We start from the raw sequence: 7939 nt of genomic DNA, 5'->3' as shown, positions 1-7939 counted from the left end.
AAGTAACAATCTTTCCACGTTTTTGTTTCGATTAATTTTCGTTTTCTATATGGTATCTTTTACGAAGTTTTGTCCCACCTGGGCTAACCCCTAATGTCTGTTAGAGCAGTGCTGAGCCAAAACCACACGTGTTTTAAATTTGAGTGTGTGCGTAAGCAGCAAAAAACAATGAGAGCAGAGCATCCACTAAGCGAAAAAAACACAGTTTTTTATACCCTTGAAGAGGGTATTATAATTTTGTCAAAAAGTGTGCAACCCAGAAAAGGAGACATCTCCGACCCTATTAAGTGTATATATTCTTGATCAGAATCACCTCCTGAGTTTAAATGCGCATGTCCGTATGAGTATGCCCGTCTGTCTGTTTCTACGCAAACTAGTCTCTCAGTTTTAAAGGCATCGACTTAAAACTTTGCACACAACCTTCTTTCCTTGATGACGCTATTTAAACTTAAAATATTTCGTTAAAAAAGGGTGTTTTTTTTATCTCCTTCACTTCTTCTAAGTGAAACATTACCATAATATTTTAAAGGCCAATCTCCCACCCAATTTTCGTTGAAAAATGTGCTTACCCCATATCGAAATCATTTTTCAACAAGATGGAGACTAATTAATTATTAAAATAAAGACTTAATGCGGGAAAAATTAGGGCGCTTTATAAAAAAAATGCAAGCGTACAAAACTTATACTACTTAAGATCTAGGCACTGGTATCTTAGTCCTTCGGGTGTATTAATGTCTTTAGCTTTAATTTAGTATGTATTTACATGTTTTTGCAAATGGTAACCATATTATTATTTATTTTTAATTTTTTATATAAGATAATAAATGTTTGCTTTCTGCAGGAAGGTAGGAACATTGTCTTCAGTTAAATTTTTAAATGCATCTTGTTAAAAATTTAGTTTCTAATAGTGGTGATTTTGGGACAAGTGTATGGTTTATGTCAGTGGTCGGCACCCCAATACATTGATATGATTTTAACGCATTAGTATTAGTAACGAATAGCAGAAAGTAGGCTGTGAGCATGACGTTTCACACATTTATACTGTGTGTGTGTGTGACAGAGCTCGGGCAGAGAAATTTCCCATCCCCGCGGACTGATTTCCGAGTCGTAGTCTACTTATTATACCCTTGCAGAGGGTATTATAATTTTGGTCAAAAGTGTGCAACGCAGTGAAGGAGACATCTCAGACCCTATAAAGTATATATATTCTTGATCAGGATCACCTCCTGAGTTGATATGAGCATGTCCGTCTGTCCGTCTGTCTGTCCGTCTGTTTGTTTCTACGCAAACTAGTCTCTCAGTTTTAAAGCTATCGTCTTGAAACTTTGCACACACCCTTCTTTCCTTTGCACGCAGTATATAAGTCGGAACGGCTCGGATCGGCCGACTATATCCTATAGCTGCCATATAACTGATTGATCGGAAATGGTATAGCTTTGGTGTTTTTGAAGATAGAAAGCTGGAACTTGGTACAGATTATATATTTGGTCAGTTGATCCGACCTACCAAATTTCATTAGGATCGGCCGACTATATCCTATAGCTGCCATATAACTGAACGATCGGAAATGGTATTTGGTAGAAATATTAACTTTCGTATTTTTGAAGATAGAAGTTTGGGACTTTTTTTAGATTTTGTATTGTAATAAATTGGATTATATATTCCTATTCCCATAAGGATCGGCCAACTATATCCGATGTTTGCGATATATATCCGGATTTAACTGCAAGGGTATATCAACTTCGGCTCCGCCCGAAGTTAGCTTTGCTTTCTTGTTTTATTTGATCTTGCCTGTTAATTTTATCATGAGATATATATTTTAACTAATCAGAATTATTGTTTCCCCTGAGATCTTGGTATGATTTGCTACAATATAAAATATTTTTGTAATGTATTTAAACTTAACTGAGACTTAAAGTGTTTAATAATGACGGCTGGGCTTATAGCCTTTTTTGCTGTTACGCCTATTCACTTTCATATTAGAACGACCTGGAACTCTAGAAATACACACTAAATGTATTTCTATTTTTAATATTTAGAATTGAGTCTATTGCGGAAAGTGAGTCGGAGCAAAAACAGTACTAGCTTTTTTTATTCGCAACTTTATGAATCGCTTCAAGTATTGCTATGGATTAAGTTAAAAAAAATTGATTTGGAAAAATTTAGTTTGGTATATTTGGTAAGTGATGTGACTATTGAAGATTTTGGAAAAAAAGCCATGGTGGCGTCGTTGGGTGACGTTAAAAACGTTAAATACTGATTTAAGTTTGTTTAATGTTGACTTTGGTGAACAACCACATATGTTTAATAAATAGTTGATATTTAAGATAGGTATTGATTTGCTAATAGCGTTTGTCTGTTGCAGTTAAATCTGTTACTAGCTAGAAATTAAATTTTTTTTAGCTTTCTTTTATTTCTTGAATCTTCTCTTTGAGAATCTAACAATAGGCGCATCAAATATTTAATTTTTAATTTAACTGACAGTCATATTGTTCGGTCTGAAGAGTTTGTGAGATGATTCCGAGGATGGGTTACCGAAGGTGTCAAAGGTTGCGGATTACGAACGGCTTTTCTCGGAAGGTCTGCTGTGAATAAAGACACTCCTCTTTCCTAAGCCTTACCCAATAACCAAGATATCGAGTGAGTCCAGTCAGAGGATAAGCAACATGGCAGCGAAGATGGCGGATGAGTCCACCTGCCAATCCAAAATCGGTCAGCCGGGTCCGTGCACCTGGTAAGGCAGGTCGTGGTAAACAGGACTGTTGAGGCGACATTAGGAGGAGAGTCTATTCAGAGATTCGTCAGAAGAGGCACTCCTCAAAGTGGTGTACTCTCCCCCCTTCTCTGGAACTTAGTGGTGAACAACATACTCCGATTCTTAGAGGGTGGTGGATGCAAATTTATTGCTTATGCGGATGATGTTTCAAATGCCTTCATTGAGAAAATGTCCGCAGACTCTATGCGAACGCATGACGGATAAACTGAGGGTTCTCTCAATATGGACAAATAAGAACGGGCTGGGAGTGAATCCATCCAAGACCGAAATTGTCGTTATCACTAGGAAATACAAACCTCCAAATCTAAGGTTTGCAAGACTCAGGAAGGTCCTCGCAACCACTACACCTAATGTAGGGTACATCGAAACCTCGGATGGTAGTTGGACCACGTCCAGCAAGAAAACCTATAAGGGGATACTCCTACCCTTAGTGGTAAGGCCAATTAAATAATAATTACGCTAGACAGAAAACTAAATACTATGGAAGAGCAAACAAGGCGCAAGACTATTGAGCTTAAATGGGGTAAGTCTCCAATAATAGTGAGATGGCTTCATACAGCGGTCATTATACCTATCCTATTCTACGGGGTAGTGGTCTGGTGGCCTGCCCTAACAAACTCCATGTGTTTAGGAAAACGCAAAATATGGAGGAGCTTTGCCTTACAGTCAGTCTTCATACAGCGGTCATTATACCTATCCTCTTCTACGGGGTAGTGGTCTGGTGGCCTGCCCTAACAAACTCCATGTGTTTAGGAAAACGCAAAGTATAGAAGAGCTTTGCATTACAGGCAGCCTTCGTACCACACCCCTTCCTAGACTTTATACTCGATTTATTGCCAGTAGTAATATTGGGAGCTACGAAAGGCGGGTCTATAGATAAGAACTATCAATGGACACACCACGTTAGACTTATACAGTTTCATGCCTATGGGGGTTACGGACTACTGTATACCCATTGAGCATTCCACCTTAAACTATAATGTCATCATTTCATCGAGGGAGGAATGGGCTGCACTAATCCCTTCATATATACATGGATAGTTCGAAGCTGAATAGCCAGGTGAGAGGCGGCTTACACTGCGAGCGTCTTTGTCTAAATGAGTCCATCAGACTCCTCGAACACTGTAGTGTGTTTCAAGCGGAAGTAATATCTATCATGGAAGTACTTTGATCCCCAGCACACCCCTAGCGTATATTCTAAGATAGTCAAGCGGCACTCAGGGCCTTTCATTAAACTCTAGTAAAGTTGCAGAGCTCTCAACGAGATGGCGGAGCAGAATGACATCCACCACCCAGTACCCTCATATGGTTAGCAAGGGCATGTACTACCATCCTCCTCCCGGATAAAAAACAAGTGGACATTCCCTTAGCAACGTGTAGTGAAGTCAGTGTCTGGGATCCCTAAGCTTGAGAATTTGGGTGCGAATACAGTTTTTCTTCGCAGCCCATTTTTTGCTTCTGGATTTCATATTTTACTGCGAGGATTCCCAGGTCCCGGCGGATGTCTTAATTGGGAACATATTAAGGTTCCCCAGTGATAGTTATCAAGATTTTTGATTGCGCGCGCTGTAAGCTGAATGATGCTGCTGCTCGCGTTCCTCAACAGCTGGGAGGCTGTAATATGCATTAAATTTTTTTAAGATGTGACTTCCCTCTCTTTCTTTCAAGCGAACGGTCGTGTTTTTTTTGTGCGCACTGCGTTTATGACAAATATTGGTAAACCGGTGTTTACATACTTTGTGAATTAAATCTTGTGAATCTTAACAATCTTAAAGCCTAAACCGTATCGCTTCGCGAGTGCTGTGGTATATTTTGAGTCGAATTAATAATTTGTCTAAATTCTATTCCAAGCATAGCTCAGCTCAGCTTTCTTCCCCGGCTTATCTCTATTTCTGCATTTCTCTTTTGCATTTCTCGCTTCGGCTTCCTATTTGGCACAGTGGTTCAAGGTATTGTGTTTTTTAACTTTTTAAATATAAATTTTTGTTTTATTAAATAAAAAAAAAAAAAATAAAATAAAATGGAATTTAAACTTGTCTGTGCCATTAAGTCTTGTAGTAAGACAATTTCCTCATCCCAGCCTGCCATCCATTGCTGGCTATGTGAGAACGTCGTACATGCTAAGTGTGCCGGTTTCACTGCATAAATTTCGGATGCCATTTCCCGTAGGTCTGGGATACAAAAAAAAATTGTGAAAATTGTCGTGCTGTGCAAGGCGAAAAGAGGTCGTTCATGAGACAGACCAAAAATGGATTTAAAGAGCTGATCACTGGTTTTCGTAAAATCAATGACCAGCTCTGTGCGCTTGACACTCAATTTAGTGCCCTTCAGCTGCTAAATGAGTCTCCTAAGCGTAAGAAATCCGCTGTTTCTGATCCGCCTCAGCCTGCTCAGCCGACATTAATGCAGCCGCTTATATCTCTGGCCACCCCAAGGGCTAGAACTGAGAAAAATTCGTCCGAATTTCTCAGGGATAATGAGCAATTGTCTGATATGTCCGACATGGCATCCCTTCAAGTGATGACACAGGTCCTAGGGAACGAAACCCCCATTAGAGTCACCCAAAAGGGTATTCCACAGTCCGGACCACCGGCACCGACTGATGCTGCAGTTCTCGTACCTGCGACACCAAAACCCTTACAGGTGATTCCTCCATCGAAACATATATTTGTTTCTCGGCTTGCCCCTGATACTTCAGAGATTGATATCTCGGCTTATATCAAAGCCAATACTAAAGCCGATATAAAGGTGGAGGACATACAAAAATTTAAATATAATTATACAAGGCGCACGTCTTCTTTCAAGATTCGTGTGCCCGCGCTGATGTTCAAGACGATTTGTTCTCCCAGTTTTTGGCCAGAGAATCTTTTCGTCCAAGAACATCAGCCTAGTTCCGTGAAAAAAAAAGTTAATAAACCAGTGGGAGTGAGACTTCCCAATATCGGAACCACTGACCAACCCTCCAACTCTTCTTTGGCCACTAACCCAAAAAACTAGTTTCCTCACTAACTCTTACCTATCAGAATACTAGGGGGCTACGTAGCAAACTCCCCAAGCTATATTCTGATAGTTTTTTCTTTGCATCCCATATAATAGCATTTACAGAAACTTGGTTAAATCCGGAGATCTTTAGCTCCGAAGTTTTTCCAAGTAAGTACACCACTTTTAGACGGGATCGATCTCAGCGAAGAGGAGGTGGAGTCCTCATTTCGGTAGACTCTACTTTTGCTTCTGAAGAGGTGAAATCCCAAGAGTTTGGTGATATAGAATTTATTTGCGTTAAAATCACTATGTCCGTGAAAGCTTTATACATTACATGTTCATATATACCTCCTATGTCTGAACCGCCCACATATTGGCAGCATTTGTCCGCTATTTGATACGTCTCTAATCTTATGACGGATCGTGACCAACTCGTAGCGGTGAGCAACTTTAATATCCCAGAATTAAAGTGGTCCAACGTCGATAACTCACCATCTTTGTCACTTATCACTTACCATGACTTCACCGGTCGAATTTTACCGTGCATAACGCGGAATGTTATAGGAATTATATTGACCGCTGCCGGATACAATAAGCGTAAACACGTATCTTTTTCATCCCTGCTTACGTTTGAAAATTCCTCTGCGACCTCTGATCAGGCCATTGCCGATCTATTCGCAGAATTTTTTCAAACAACTTATTCTCCTCCTAAATTGACTGATCAGCCTTACGCATATAACATTCAAGCAGCAAATCTTATTTTCTGTCCGTTTTTTTCTGAGAACAACTTATTATCTGGTCTTTTAAGGGTAAAACCCATTTATTCGCCAGGCCCCGACGGAGTACCAGGCTGTGTGCTAAAATACTGCGCCAGGGCTCTGTACAAACCTCTTCTAAGACTTTTCAACTTATCTTTGGAAACCTCGATTTTTCCCCTTAAGTGGAAGGAATCATTTATAATTCCCCTACATAAAAAAGGGAAAAAGTCCGAGGCTACCAACTACAGAGGCATCTCTAAGTTGTCGGCAATTTCAAAGTTATTTGAAAAATTATTTACCCCTCATTTGCAACACCTTTGCTCTTCGATTATCACTCCTTGTCAGCATGGCTTTATTAAGCGTCGCTCCACCACCACAAACTTATTGGAGTTGACATCCTTTGTCATAGATGGCTTTTGTAAGGGATATCAAACCGATGTAATTTACACAGACTTCAGCAAAGCATTTGATTCAGTTAATCACTCACTCTTGTTGAGTAAACTGAATATGCTGGGTTTTCCTAAAGACCTCTTAACGTGGATCTCCAGCTACCTAGATGGAAGGACACAAAGAGTCTTATTTAAAAACATACAGTCCCGTCTGGTCCGTGCTTCATCCGTCGTCCCTCAAGGAAGTCATCTTGGCCCGTTATTATTTACGCTTTTTAGTCTTCAGTCTGACCTTAATAACTTTCAAAAATGGTGTTTAGCTAATGATCTAATACTTAATGGATCAAAATGCAAACATATGTCTTTTTATCGTTCTTGTCCTCTGCAAGCTACTTATTCTATTAATGGGATTGCATCCTATTAGAAATCAAACTTAAATTTGCCGACCATATTTCCTTAATGGTTAATAAGGCTAAAGGAGTCTGTAAATTGATTTGTATTTTATTGAAGTCGAAAATTGTGAATTATAGTTTAGCTGAATTGTATTTGTTAGTTGTTAGTCTGTAAATTTACTCTTAGATAGCTTAGGGCGGAGCGGGAGCGAAAGCTCATATTCGCTCTTGTGCGAATTCGGCCCGCTTCGCCGCAATAGATAAGTTAGGCTTAAGATTAGAGAAAAATATAATCGAATTTGTAACGTTGAGGAGGCACGACTATTTCTTTCGTTTTCGTTTTTCGCATATTTTAAATATTTTGCAGCCACCCTTTTTTTTTTTTAATTTTTTGAAGTGTGAGATAAATTAATCTCGTTATACATTTTATAATTGACAATCGAATTTATAACGTTGATGATGCACGACCATTTCTTTCGTTTTCGCATATTTTTAAATATTTTGCAGCCACCCTTTTTTTTATTATTTGAAGTGTGAGATAAATCAATCTCGTTATACAGAGTCCTTGGTTTTATCAAAAGGTGGTCAAAAGAATTTAATGACCCCTACATAACCAAAACATTATTTATTTCCTTGGTCCGT

Source organism: Drosophila bipectinata, chromosome 3R (genome assembly GCF_030179905.1).
Source record: "Drosophila bipectinata strain 14024-0381.07 chromosome 3R, DbipHiC1v2, whole genome shotgun sequence".
Taxonomy (NCBI): Eukaryota; Metazoa; Arthropoda; class Insecta; order Diptera; family Drosophilidae; genus Drosophila; species Drosophila bipectinata.
Note: the sequence above shows the minus strand (reverse complement) of the source record.